A 15,298-nucleotide genomic window follows, 5' to 3' on the forward strand; every position below is an offset into this window, starting at 1 on the left:
TTCACACAAAGAAAAAGCTTTAGACTTACCTGCATCTGCAAGGATTCCTTGTCTAACACATTGGTTGGATACAAAGGCATGACTATGGTGTCTTCAGTATGTCCCCCTCCTTGTGGGCTTGAAATAATTTAACACACCAAGTTAGATAATGCCTTAAATCAAAGAGCAGCCCCATTTTCTGCAGTGGTTGAGACGATTTCCAAAAGCAGGTAGGGGATTTAGCTACATAACCCTAAAACGATGGAAGATAAGTGACTGCATCCTTTTGAAGACATTGAGAACATCCAACTATGGTGTTTTCCCCATACCTCCACATCTCTGTTATTTTTAGTTAGAAATCGTGTAATTGCAGATATTGCAAAGCTCTTCCCGAAGAACCTATTCAACTTTCTTCTCTGTTATCCTGCATGGCCAACAGCAAGCATACTGCACGTATGTTTTAGTGATTGCCACAGCAGTAATTCACAGAGAACCAGTTTTCTTTCAAAACACTTCAGAATAGCAAGGAGTTGGGGGAGGGAAGTTATCAGGATGCTGGAAAACACTAACACAATTTATTAGACAAACCCTGTGTGGATGCAATGGCAGGTCTGCTATCAAAGGCAAAAACCTTTAGGCATTTTACATCCCATAATCCCAATGAAAGCCTGTTTTTGCAGATACCCTGCAGTTCATGAATCACTGGCTGCAGCATACAAAATCCCCTATTTAAGTAATTACAGTACAATACATAAATCTGCACAGTGGCTGATGTTATATAAAATATTCCAAGGCAGACTCAAAACTACCACATAAAAAAAAAAATCCCAAATGGACAGAATTGTCTTGCAGTAAGCATATTTTGTGAAGTTGAGTATGCTCCGATCTACTCATATTAGGTCTGTCCTAGGGACTGGAGGAGGTCTGGCAATACAAGGACCCAAGTGAGCCATATACAGACAATGGCTCCTGTCTCCAGATATAATTTTCCATTTCTTTTCACTTTCTTTTCAGCACACCCTCAAGCCTATTTTTACACAGCTAGATGGTTTTGTTATTGTGACCTTAGTTTTCAAATATCAAAGAACACAGAAAGAACTCAAATCTCAACCCTGGCCTTAGCCATGCATTTCCTGAAGAATGGGGCTGCTCTCCATGTCTTCAGCAGAATGAACCAAAAGCCTGGTATTTATTTACCTAAATTCTACCAGGCAGTGTGAATACTCATCTCTGTATTCAGTTCTGATTTATGTCCACACCTGGGCATTTCAGCTTCTACAATCAGCAGCAGGGAAGATAGACTGTCTTTCATGAAGAGCCCCCATTTGACTAACTTTGGTTTCATCTACAGATAGCACATTTCACCAAAGCATGTACCCTTCAGCTGGTCTGTAAATCAGACTTGGATTGACAAGTGGGTGGCATTTTGCCAAGTTAATTCCAGATCAGACCAGAAACTCTTAGTCATACCCACACAACCAGAACACCAATGAAAAAGGATAAAGAAAGGCAGAATTGCATTGTGATTTACAGAGCATGATGAATGTGTTCATTTTGGATTAATTAGAAAATATGTTCTACTCCTCTCCTTACAATTTAAGATCTGGTGAAGGTCACAGAAGAAAAAATATCTGAACTGGAAAATGAGCATTACTTTTATTGTAAGGGTTTACTGACTACTTCTTTCAGAGGAAGTGCACAAGTAGTCTTTCAGTGGAAGTCACAGTTTTAGAAACGTTGGCCTGAATAAAACTTAGCATTTTCAGAAATCTCCTGTACCTCCCACAAGGTCCAGCTCTTCAGTACAAGCTTTATCTTCTTGTTCTTGGTGCAAGGAATCTGCAGAACAATAGGAACTTGGTTTGCAAAGAGAAAAATAACAGTTCACAAAATGTAAGGTCAATCACCATTTTAGAAGTGTTTTATGAACTGGAAATCTTTCTCCAAAGTATTTCACTACAGCCCAACAAAACATTACCTGCTGGCAGAATTTTATCCTGTTAAAGTCGGCAACAGTTTCTTCACCAAAGAGTAAGTTTTGTTCAGGCTTAATTTACTTTCATGCTCCCTCCAAAACCAATGTAATTGCTCAGGTGCAGGTTGACAGGTGAGTCTAAATTAAGTGACCCACAGCAATCAAGGCACTAACACCAACTATACAGTGAAAACAGGGAGGAACAACAATTATAATCTCATGAAAAGGCTGTGTTAGGTTTGTGTGGAGTTCCCAGGGCAGGCTGTTTTAATTGGACATAAGTTTTTCCTTGAAGAAAGGCAGAGCCATGATGCAGAAGGCTTTCTTGCATTGGGTCTGGCTTTTGCTACAAGCATCAATCACAAACAGTACAAGCAGTTTGAGTTAAAGACACAGCGAAGAGTTTGGCAGAAATTTGGACTGCTCTCTATGTGGGATGTTATGATTCCTCCAGCTGCAATTCCCTAGGATGCATTTCACCTAGCCAACACCTGACAGGAAATATTTAGGAGGTTATAAGTCTTCTTTAGAAGAAAATTACAGCAGAAATTGGTCCAATATAACAACTAAAACATAAGAAAAAGATTTCTCACAGTTAGTGTTCTAGGTGCCCAACTGAAATCCTGGCTCCATAAAAAGTCTTTTTCTGTGCACTTCTAGGAGGCCAAGTTTGTCAAAGCCTAGGTAGCTTTCATATATATTTGACTTTGCTATGCTGCCTAGCATCATAGCCAGAGAACAGCAGATTCAGTTTTACTGTGAAGAACAAACATAGTGTACACTAAGGCAGAAAATGGTTTGGTTTGCATATCCCCATGCACCTCAGCAGGCAGCCATTTAGTAATATGAAAAAGGTGTCCCCATCCTTCTCATTTTTTGGGTTTATTTGCCAGAGGCAGAGAGGCAGAACTTTGAGATAATTTTTTAACACAGTTGATGCTGATTTTATTTTTCTCTAAAGAGTTTTATTGACTTAAATCAATATTAAGTATTAATACAATGCCAATATAAATATCAATATCAATATTAAGTATTAATACAATAAATATTAATACAAGTTTTTTGATTCAGGGATCATATTGCTACAGCATGACAACAGATTTGTCTGCTGAAACAGAGAGTTGTACCACAGTATCTAATGATCTCTGATCATATGCATATAGGTTGTTTTATGGCTATAATTCAAAGAATAGAGCAAAAGATCCAGCCTTATGAAAATGGGTAATTGTGGCTGTCATACAGATGCTTTGCTAAAAAAACTCTGTCTCACAACTAAAATAAATCAGAGAGGTGGAAAAGAAAGGGTGCAGCCTATTGACCATTTTGTGTCAGTTTAACAAAGCTATCGCTGTCAAAATTGCAGCAGTAATATAACAGACAATATAACCAGGATCTTCACCTCATCTTCTCAGCAGCTGAATGAAAGAGAAACAAAAGTAAAAAAAGCAAGCATTTTTTCATAAGGCATGTCCAGTGCTTAACACCTGCCTTTTTCCTGTGTTCGTGGTCAAACTATCAATGTGAATGAGCAATGAAATGAGTGTGCACCCTGGTAGGGTGGATGAGCTCATGATTCATGAATGAGATTGGACCAGAACTTCCAGAAAAAAATAAGCATTACTCTATGTCCCTTTTCTCATACTTCCCCTTAGCAGCCTTCTATCCAAAATCCAGAGAATGAAGCGATTACGAGAAGAAAACAGCATTAAAAAAGATAAAAACTCCACTGCTCTGCTAATCACTTGGAATAGTCTGTATAGCCACCAACTGAAGCAGGGATCTTTGCGCCATTGTGATGTATTAAGTGACTTCAAGAAAATGAGATGGGAAGGTAAATATACAAAGTAGGATTTAGCAAGGCACTGGGTGAAGAGGGACAAAACCCCTTCTTATGGTTGTCAGTATAAAGGAGGGTGACACTCTTATAGAGTTAGAGGAGGTCAATAAATCACCATCCTTATCTTGCAAACAGAGCCTGTGACTTCAAAAATTAGCTCATTTATTCTGCACAATTAAATTTATTGAAGTGTGACAGAAAAAGTTTAGCAGTCGCTGATGCAGAAAGGCAGCAACAACAGACGCAGGCAACTGACTGAATGACACAATTAGTTGATTTTCATTTTATTTATCAATATAATTATTGAATTGTATTTATCCTATTTCACAGATTTTTACCATTATTAGACCCTGGGCCTCAAGGGAAAGAATTAGTTCAAATTTTCAGTCTAACTTAATATGATTATAGAGCTGCTAATAAAAGAAAAGTTCTATAAAGTGCTACACAATCTTGTATTCAATGTCACCCTACCATCAGGCTGTGAAATACGAAATCCTTTCACATAAAGGCAGCAAATTGAATATTAATTGTGAGCACACTACATTTCCTAGATGGCAACTAGACCTATGTTCGTGGGATCCCACCCTGATGTTGTCTCAAATGAGCCACAATTCCTTCCAAATTTTAAACGTGGGGATATGTTTCTTTCTTAAAAACAAAGAAACAAAATGACAAAAAGCAACAAACAAAACCACAAACCCCCAAAACACTCAAACAGACAAAAAAAAAAAAAAAGACAACCCACAAAAAACCACAACCAACAAAAACACAAAAAAATCACCACCACCACAACAAACCAGTGCACTCATTTTGTCCCCACCCCAACTTCAAGCTTCTATAAAATTATTTGGAAATGTGGAAACAGTGCAGGAATATTGGAGAAAGGCTATCATGTCAGAGGAGCAGAGGATGAGTATGGTTCTTACAAAAAATTACAACACTGATAATTTTTTAAAACAAAAGCTATTAACAAATTAAAAAGGTACCTGTTAGCAAAAGTTACTTTTCTTCTTCTGTCCAGTTTAGAAGCATCTAGACTACTCTAAATTGCTCTGGCTCACTTCTCAGCATGCTTTTTTGTTACTCATGGTGTCTGCTTTGGTTTTGAACTCAAAAAAGACAAAATGAGAAATGCTGGACCTGCCTCATGCACATATTCCACCCTTGCTTTCTACATTCTGTGATTCTGTGATACATGAGGAAGAAAGCATGTGTTCAGCAGTAAGCTATATAATAATTCATGTCCTTTCTCACAGGTTCAGGAAATTAGACCACATGCTATTATGAGTGTCTAATTTTTCCAATGTTTTGAAAGACTGTTTCCATTGCAACTAGCTTATTCAGTTGTACCCTCCACTTCCATTCCATAAAAATTAATTTATTTGCTCTGAGAAAAACACATACAAGCCATTTTTCTAAATGTTGGTCAAAGTGTCATGGAGCATTGCCTAAAAACATTAAAAAATGGAGAGGGTCCAATGTAATTCTGCAGCTATAATTAATAAGAACTAATATTGTTATTTACAATCAGTAGATGACTTTGGGTGATACGACCAGAATTCACAGTGACAAACATAGCCAGGTTAGTGGGATCTTGATATCTGTATACGCTCAGACTGTATTTTGGGAATTTAGTATGGTGACTTCTCCAGGAATGGGGAAGAAGGAAGGTTTATGCCTGTAAGACATATAAACTACTAGAGCTAATGAACTGGATCTCATGGGGACTATTCAACTTAAATTTGACATGCACTATCTACAGAAAAAGGGATCAAAAGAAAGAAAACTATATATCACACATCTTCTTTTGTGTATTTCTTTTGAGTTAAAGCTTGGAAAGTTGCCTCTCAATTTATGGAGAATTATATGCCCCACTGGGAGCTGGAGTTGATGGAAACCACTCCATAGCAGCACTGCAAGATGATCTGCCCACCTCTGGAGATGTAGAAGAAGAGGTGGCCCTGTCTCCAAAGAGCCTTCATTTCAGGATCAGAGAGGGTATAACAAAAGGACAGAGGGGAACAAAAAGGGATCAAAGAATGAAAGATAATTTTAATTGTTTAATTGGCTGGAGATGTTTGACTTCAGCCAAGACAAGGAGGATGACCATGAGCCAGCACTGTGCCCTTGTGGCCAGAATGGCCAATGGCATCCCGGGGTATATTAGAAGGGGGGTGGTTAGTGGGTCCAGAGAGGTTCTCCTTCCCCTCTACTCTGCCCTGGTGAGACCACATCTGGAATATTGTGTCCAGTTCTGGGCCCCTCAGTTCCAGGAGGACATGGAACTGCTGGAGAGAGTCCAGCGCAGGGCAACAAAGATGATTAAGGGAGTGGAGCATCTCCCTTATGAGGAAAGGCTGAGGGAGCTGGGTCTCTTGAGCTTGGAGGAGACTAAGGGGTGACCTCATTAATGTTTACAGATATATAAAGGGTGAGTGTCACAAGGATGGAGCCAGGCTCTTCTCGGTGACAATCAATGATAGGACAAGGGGTAATGGGTTCAAACTGGAACACAAGAGGTTCCACTTAAATTTGAGAAGAAACTTCTTCTCAGTGGGGGTGACAGAACACTGGAACAGGCTGCCCAGGGAGGTTGTGGAGTCTCTACTCTGGAGACATTCAAAACCCGCGTGGACACATTCCTGTGTAACCTCACCTAGGTGTTCCTGCTCCGGCAGGGGGATTGGACTAGATGATCTTTCGAGGTCCCTTCCAATCCCTAACATTCTGTGATTCTGTGAAGCAGAACCTTTGTTGCTTTTGCTTGTATTTGGTATCAGCAGAGGAGAATAGCATGACTTCAAGGAGTAATTTCTTTCAATCTATACAGAATTCAGCAAGGTTCTCATGATATTTTACTAGAATATAAATTAGAATCCTTAACATCTCACAGCAGTGTAAACTGGACTAAGTAGGTCAAACAGAGTCACTATAAAATGGATAACATAAATCAATTTTCCCCTGCCTGCTGCATCCTTACAAGGAAAGTCTTTGCCTTCTAGCCTGATTTCATTCAATTCAGTCAATATCTGGACCACAGCTAGCCAGGCATAGTCTCTTCAGTGCCTACAAAGCTGCTTCTTCCTATCCCAAAGATAGTTGATCGCAAGTCTGCGTATTGCTTATCTCTGCTATCTGTCAACCTGCCTACTAGGCTGGAGGTCTCTCTTACAGAGTGGTTGCTCCTTCCTGTCCGCTGTACCCTTACTCTGCTGTGAAATCACCTCCTCCTAGAAGCTGCTACACTGATATAAAGGGGAGGAAGATCTACCTTCCTCTCACAAGGACTGTAGTTGAGACAACTATGTCTTTTTAAAAAGAAAGCTAACCTATAAACTGAGAACAAAGAAAGCAGATACTGTCTGTCAGATCTTGGCATTATCCTCATTTTCCAATTGGGAAACAGAAGCTGAAAAGGGGAGACATCCAAGATAATAAAGATTGCTGGGACACCTCTGCCTGCCCAGGTGCCTTGCCTGACTCTCCAACTTCACTTTGCTGGCTTCGTAGCACACTATAGAAACTTCGATATGTTCACTTGAAAGTATTTAATGCACTGGAGGCTAGCAGAGCTTACACACTCATCGCTTGAAAGGATGTTGTTCATGTGCATAGTTATATATGCTCTAGAGAGCACTAGGCTTGATCCATCTGATCTACAAGATTCTGTGTCTTAAAAATGTCACGAGCCTGGAGGATGCTTTTCTCCACCTACAGCAATCAACACTGCTTTGTTTTTTTCTCTGTTTTCCAAAATAAAATCTTAGCCATGATGTTGTTGTTGTTGTTGAAGGATTAATTTAATTTCTGACTGACTTCAAAATCTTCCCAGATTAACCCTATGGATTGCTGTATAGCCATCAGGCCTCTGAGCTGACTTTTCATTCCAAATCAATGTTTTCTAAATAATTATTTACCCATGAACAGGTCATAGAGGCCCCAATGGCAATGTTTTCCTCCCCCTTCCACATGCAGAATCATTACTCAAAAGGGCAATGTGCCTCAGGTTTCCAGACTACTCACCAATTCATCTTTTCTTTAAGCCATATCAGTATTAATTTGCAGCACCAAAGCTGGAGAAAGCCTGTCCGACTCTTCAGAGGAAACAAATTAATTGAATGCAATCAGTGAGAAGAAAATGCAGAGGAACCCTGACTGTATGAAATTCCTGAGCCCCTGTGAAGTTTTTTTTAGTAACAGGGGTCCAGGTAACAGTAAACAACAGTTCTGCAAAGCACAGGGGGCAGTACGATGTCATTTCATCTTCCTATATATCAGTTTTCTTATCCAAAAGGTGAAGATCTACCAATCGGTCTAAAACAGCATTCCAGTGCTATGGGAGGCTGTCAACAAGGATTGTTCCAGGTCTGAAACCAGGCGAGATGGAGGACAGGGAGAAGACCACAGAGGCGAGTCCACAGCATGGAGGAGTGTGGTCAAAGGGGTAGAGTTGCATGACAATTTAGGGTAAAGGAACCCACTCCTCCATATGATTTCTGCTGGATCAAACACCACCTCCACTTGGACCTGTCTTGAGTTTGAACAGTAAGAAAAATTCCTTTACAAGAAAGCTACAAGTGCTACAAAACCTGGCTCAGCTCAGTCAACTCCAGCTACCCCATCAGCGTTCTGCCCACAACTTCCTCTGCAGCTTCACTAAAATCATAAACAGCTCTGTGTGACAGATCTGACCTTCACGCAGGTTGAGCCTAGTTAGTGGAGAGGCAGGTTACTGCTTCTTCAAAGCTAGCGACCTGGACATGACAGTGGGCTGTACATCAGTTACCAGGGACAATAATTGGAGCTAACACAACTGAGAGTAAGCAGGCAGCAGGGACAGGACCCAGGTTCACGACTCTTCTCCCATGGCTCTAATGTGACTCTGCAGAGCAGGCTGTGGTCAGGCCTTACACCACCCCTTACACAAAGTTTGATGGTAAATAAGAAATTTTAAAGGAATGCAGCCTGAAACAGCCAGGTTGTAACTACAGGTGATTATGGCAGAAATCAGATCTTAAAGGGAACGGGGAATAAACAGTGGAAAATTGGATACTGAAAGGCTTCAGTGGGAAGTGGTATTTTTTCCTGTCCCTAATTGCAAAGAAGATAAGTCAATACAGATCAAACGAAATGTTCTCTCTCCCCAGCTCTTAGAGTCTTCAAACTGTAGGAAACCCACCAGTCTGAGGATGAACAAAAACCATTTTGAAAGGACCAACATGAGGGACTAGGCCAATATACAAGACCTTGGAAGAAGAAATGCTGAATGTAACATCCATTGCTTGCCTTTATACCATCTAAGATGTCGGAACACCATCTGGGCCTCCTCTCTGCATTTCTGTCACCAGAAGTTTGCACTCAGCAGAGTACCCTGTTGCTGAGCAAGAACGTCATCAAGAAGACAGAGCCAAGCCCTTCACAGTGTTGCATGATAGGAAGACAAGGCATAAACTGAAACAAGAAGTTCAGACTGGCTATAAGGATTTCCTTTTTCTTCCCTTGAGGACAATCAGGGTTGCCCATAGGTTGTACAGCCTTCTTGGAGGTTTTCAAGGCCTACCTGGATAAACGTGAAATTTTGGTAGAGACCTAAATTATGAACACAGAAGGTGAAGTACATTTTCCTTCTTTAAATCCAGACTGTCCAGCCTGTACAACACAGCAAGAATTTCTAACCCTGCTCATGGCTGATACTGCTTAGAAAGTAGGATGTTGGAGTAGAGGCCTCCTGAGTTGCTTTCCAACCTAAATTATCCTATGATCCTACCTACACTGAAATTGTTTGCCTACTGCATATTCACTGATCCTGTAGGAGAAAAGAAAGCAACTCTACATTTGGTAGTGACGACTCTCACTTGTTATTAGAATATTTAGGTTCTCGTCCCTTTTCGTAATGATCACTTAGGTACCAGTTTTGCTGGTTTGACTGAAAATGAGTTAATTTTCTTCATGCAGTTAGAAACCTTTTTTTTTGTCATAGCTAGCACACTCATTATTTGGACTTAGTTTGAGAACAAGAAGATAACACGCCGGGACAGAGTTAATGTTTTCAATTGCTCTGGTCTGAGAGCCAAGGACCTTCTGAGCTCTGCCCACAGGTGTGAGGCATTAAGGAAGTGGGGGGAGAGATGGGGCAGAGCTTGACTGACATCCAGATTGATCAATAACAGTATTCCATCCCATTAGCGTCATGCTTCATATTTAGGGAGAGTTGGGATCTTTCGGTCTCTCTCTTGCATTCTCTTCACTCTTGGAGACCTTTTCGGGTCTTTCATTAGTTCGGCCTTTTGCCATCCTGCCATTTTGCAGAGGCCTCTGGGCCTTTCTGCCTTTTTCCTCTCTTCTCTCTCTCTGGGGTTGGCTTTTGGGACCAGGTGCTGTTTCCTGAGACTGGCTGCTCGGTGTGGACAAAGTTTGTGAGGAATTGCATTGAGTATCATTTATTTAATATTCTATTTCTATTTTATATATACATATATATTTACTAGTAGTGTATTAGTATTTTGTTATTAAACTGTGTTTATCTCAATCCAAGTTTCTCCCTTTCAAGTCTCTACCCTATTGGGGGGGGTGGGGAGGGAGGTGAGCAAGCACCTATCATGGTTATATTGCTAGCTCAGGTTAGACGACAATGCCAGTACAATTACATTACAGTTGAGATTAAACTTGGATGTGTAATACCTCTGCATTAATAACCAAGTCTGACTTCAGTGTGTCAACAAGAAGGTAGTTTCCAGCACAGAAAGGTCTGTCTGCTGTACATACTACATAGAGTGTAGTTTTTTGCTACAGTGACCTGTAAGAGAAAAAACACATGCATATGGGAAATTAGGCTTTATCTCCTGCGGCCAGAGTTGTTAAAATATCCAAGGTTCCATCTGACTCTTCCAGTTCAGTGCCATCTTCTCTTGCATTTCTGGGGTATGAGACCATAAGGAAAAGCTATTCCTTTTACAGCTAAATCATGCTATTAACTCCAACTACTTCTCAGATATTGGTAGTTTGTTCTCCCAGCAGCAACTTTGAGGAACTCAAACAGTCACATATTGCTCAGAGAAAATACAGAAGGAAAACAAGCTGAAATTTTGGTGGAGACCTTAATTATGAACACAGAAGGTAAAGTACATTTTTCTTAGTTAAATCCAGAATGTCCAGCCTGCACAACACAGCAAGAATTTCTAACCCTTCTCAAATAATGTCATAGATGCCAGATATTTAGTGCAATGATTTCAGCAGTGAATGTCAAATCTCTCTCAAATATTTGCAGGCTTCTTAGCTCCTAAACTGACAAACTTTAATTTAAGCAGATATAAGTGAAATCTGTCACAGCACATGTTGGTTAAGATATTTAAATGATACAGGCCACAATGAGAAAGACAAAGAGCACATGCAATCCTCATTAGAATCAGTCTTGCAGGGGCTCTTCTCATTATAGTTACTTAAACAATAAATTAATTAAAAACTCCTCAAAAAGCCCAAACCTATTCAAGATGTGTGGGAAAAATGCCACACTCTTGCAATCTGCTCTTCATGGAAAAAAATTGCAGTCCTCTCTTTCATCTTTATTTCTCTTTTCCCTACAGAACTCACATGGAGTATATGATACATAACCAAGCATATGAGGCAATGGAAAGTGCAAGGTTATTAATTTCTGCATAATACCTCTGAGAAAACTCATTACAATAGACCGCAGCAGTGTAGCTAGTGGAAAACTTAACTGGGGGTCTCATAAGGTCGCTAAAAGAATTCCCCCATTTGTCTGACACAAGTCTTTAATATGCCATAGTCTTCTAAGTCAATAGCCTGGTGTTTTGCCCATCCTTTAGAGATACAATGAGCTTAATAGGACAGACAGTATGCCCTTTTAATCTTACTTTTCTCAGGAAAGCACCTCACATCAGCCTGTACCTATCTTCTTTCCTCACACCAAAGCCTTTTAAACCTGTCAGCACATTTCAAATCAACTTGCTAGAGGAGTAAGAGATGATAGATGAATTTACACAAATATTATGAAAGAAGGCAGTACAATAAATAATTGTAGTACTCTTAACAAAACAGACTTATAAGAAGAGTTATCATATTTAGCAGTCACCAGAGAATCCCCAGAGACAAGCACTTTGAGGAATTTTCCAACCACAACCAAACCTTGGAATAAAGCTCACACCATCTTAGACACAGGGTCATTCAGTCACAAGATCCAAAGTCACAGAAAACCAGGCTTCACACACACCACTCACTAATTCCAGCTATCAGACCTTGATTCTAGACCTGCATTTGAACAGAAATAATTGGTTATCTCTACCTGCCAGTTCAGGTCCACAGAGAACAAAGGACAGGATCTAAGCTTGCAGTTAGGTGCCCACAGTGCCATTTAGATTGAATGGATATTAGATTGAATGGACAAGTAGGTGATCTTCTGTCCCGTATCTAACCACTGGGTCCTTCTCCAAAGCACTTACTGAAGCACCTTTACTTCCAGTGAGCATGTCCAGAAACACAACTATCTTGACTATGTTAGGTCAAACGTCTTAGAAACTTCATACCCCAGAAGCCATTTGGGATTTAAGAACCAGGTCCTCTAGTACTGATGTTCATTTAGCACTTGTCTGGCAGAAAGGAAATACTCCTGTTGAATTTGTCCTGTTATACAACCAGCAGCTCAATTCCTAAGATTGAACAGGGCTAAACAGGTGGGACTCCCATTTTTGGTTACTCTCTGCTCAAGGTGTCTATGCCTCAGGTAGCTTTCGGAAATGTTCTCTTGATCTGAAGCCAAGAGAACTGGAATTGACAGATTATGATAATGATTAACTATGGATGGTCTGTTAATGCCCTGCTGAGTTAATCAGCCAGTAAACTCCCAGATAAGTGCCTAAGAAAATGGAACATATCTGGAACATACCAATCTCTCTCCACAAACTGAACAGGCACCTAGACCATTAAATCTCTATTTGTTACATGGGTACCTTCACAATCTGTCCTTCAGACTCTTTAATATCCAACACACTTCTAGAATTCTTTCAGTTTGAAAGTTTTAGTTTTATTAAACAATCAAGACAAACTTATCAGAGTCAGTTGGAATACCTTTCAGACTCTATAATGTTCACATCTCTATATTATAAATTTAGTGCAGATTTCAAGTCTGACTTTTCAGATGTTAAATCCTTTTAGTAGAAAGCCTTTTAGATAATAGGATCTTTCTTGTGTAATGCATTCATAAATTTCCTTCAGTGATAGGGTTGTAGTTCAAAGATCATTTCAACACTGCTGATTAGTTTCTTGATTAAATTATTATGTTTAAAAAGGAATAAATAAATACTGGTCACAGATTAAAGGGAAGCAAAAGTGGGTCACAGAACTTGAAAAAGGCTGCCCAATGAAATAAAAACAAACAAACCATTGAATTTTTCTCTCTGGAGAAGTGCGTTTATGAACAGCTAGTGTGATCTGTCTCCCTCCCAAGAGGTGGACTGGAAACCCTGGGCTGAGCTATCATGAAAGAAGGGGTCAATCAAGGGTGTTTTGTAAGGTGGAGAATGAGATTTACAGGAACATAATCAGTTTGCCGGTTCATCATTACACACTACACATGTCCTAAATTAGAAAAGCATGAGGCGGGTGGATATATTAAAGTGTTTCCTGAGAAGCTTATTGGGTGAGTTGTTCTTGTTCCAGTTCTTTGAGAATCAACACCACATCTCACAGGAATCTGTAAATCATCAGCAGGTGATATTTGTTGGCTGTCATACCATGGACAGTCAGAGCCAGTTACAACTTTTACCAGGCGTTTTCTGTTCATGTTTTTAAAGTTCTCTTTTCCAGGAAGCTACAAAACAACCACAAACCAACCAGTAAAGTAGCAGAGCACAAAACAAAATTCCAGAGATAAGAGACAAGCTGATAATACAGTCTTTGGCATTTGTTTGGGAGCATTGCTGAGTTAAATATCAGTCCTTTGCTAGATTAATAAATGTATGTCTGCTCTCTCTCTCTATTCACCTATGTAGCCTCTGTCAGTGCAGTATCTGAACACGCCTGAAACACCAGTGAACTTACTCTAACAGCACCCATCTGAGGCAGCAAAACACAGAGATTAACGACTCGTCTGAGGTCAGATGGGAAATATGTGGCAGAAAAAGGACCCCAGAATTCTGGTTCCTCATAACCATAGCAGAAGCATCTATGTTACAGGGTCCTGTATGCATCTGGTACATAAGAGGTTGTTACCTATTGCCTCTGTGGCCACTGAGGAGGGAATAAGATTTGCATCGAAGACAACTATGTTGGACATCAGGGAGATCTAACTGCAGAGAAATCAGGTATTGGGAGAGGATATTCACAGCAATGCAGTGGCATGTTCTTCATACAGGTTTTTAAAAAGGTGCTGACAAATAACTCTCAGGAATGAGTCTTCTGAAAGATTGAACTGGCCTGTTGCCTTTTACACTGTGGACATGCCAGCCTTCTATGTTACCTAGTTTGTTGTGCTATCTTCAGCTTCGCAGTGCATATCACAACTGGAGTGGTAGACAAGTAATGGTGACATTTATTATCACCACAGTAACACAGGGATGGGTCTAATTCTAGTGTAGCAGGAGATATACACAATAATATACCTCATCAAATTATTAAAACAAATCAAGTAGCTACAAAGGACCAGGGGCAGGCTCTCTCAACAATGTTGAATCACAGTAAGTGGAGTGTGAAGGAACATCTCCATAACAGGAGACTAGGGCTTTGGCATGGAATATACGTAGTACATAAGGTGTGCTGAAAATTAAAGAAACTTTTGGGAATTCTCTCAGCTGTCAATCAGTCAAGAACCCACAAGATGAAAAAGCAAAGGAAACTGCCACATCTGCATGGGAGAGGAGATCTGTTATGGGTCAGCCCAACTCCTTTCTTAATTCAATGAAACACCTCCATCTGACTTCAGGAGCTTGGACTGGGCTTCTCCCTTATAAAAATGACCCTAACTTTGTATTTTATAAGGTACTGAATTCCTAGTGAATACCAAGAAATTTAGCACCTTCCAATGGAGTTTCTTGTAGCAGTATAATTGCGTGGTGTTTCTGAACATGTAGAAGTCTGGACAACCAATGTCATGGACAAATAGTGACTGTACACATACAATAAGTCAGATGCAGCCAGAGTGTGCACAACTTACTGTGGGTGCACTCAGCAACTCACAACGCATAAGCACTAAAACGCAGGCATCATATTCTCAGCTGGGCCTTCCAGCCAAAAATGTATCTGTTCGTGTATGCTTGACTCAACTCATGTGACCCAGACATAATTTTGCAATGCATGTTCCTCTTCCTTGTTTGGATGGGGTTTGCCTCTGCCCTGTTTATAGAAATAAAATAGCAACAGTGAAACAGTTGACATAAAGCATGTGCTCTGAATTATTTATGTGTTTTCTGATTTTTTTTTTTTTTTTTTTAACTGGAACAGTAGGGGGAAGAAAAATAAACAGACAAACAACAAAACCAAAGCAAAACAAACCA

At 40.1% G+C, this 15,298-nt stretch overlaps 1 long non-coding RNA gene across 1 annotated transcript in view; it reads right to left on the minus strand.

The window, feature by feature from the left end:
• The window catches only part of LOC136099053 (uncharacterized), a 42,176-nt gene extending 40,356 nt beyond the window's left edge, over positions 1 to 1,820 (minus strand). Inside the window, exons 1-2 of the long non-coding RNA XR_011737588.1 lie at positions 1,759 to 1,820; positions 30 to 117 (exon numbers count right to left, since the gene is read on the minus strand). This is a non-coding gene — a long non-coding RNA (uncharacterized lncRNA). The remainder of the gene's footprint in view (positions 1 to 29; positions 118 to 1,758) is intronic.
• Between the last annotated feature and the right edge of the window lie 13,478 nt (positions 1,821 to 15,298).

The sequence above is a fragment of the Patagioenas fasciata genome, chromosome 2 (assembly GCF_037038585.1).
Source record: "Patagioenas fasciata isolate bPatFas1 chromosome 2, bPatFas1.hap1, whole genome shotgun sequence".
In the NCBI taxonomy this organism is placed as follows: domain Eukaryota; kingdom Metazoa; phylum Chordata; class Aves; order Columbiformes; family Columbidae; genus Patagioenas; species Patagioenas fasciata.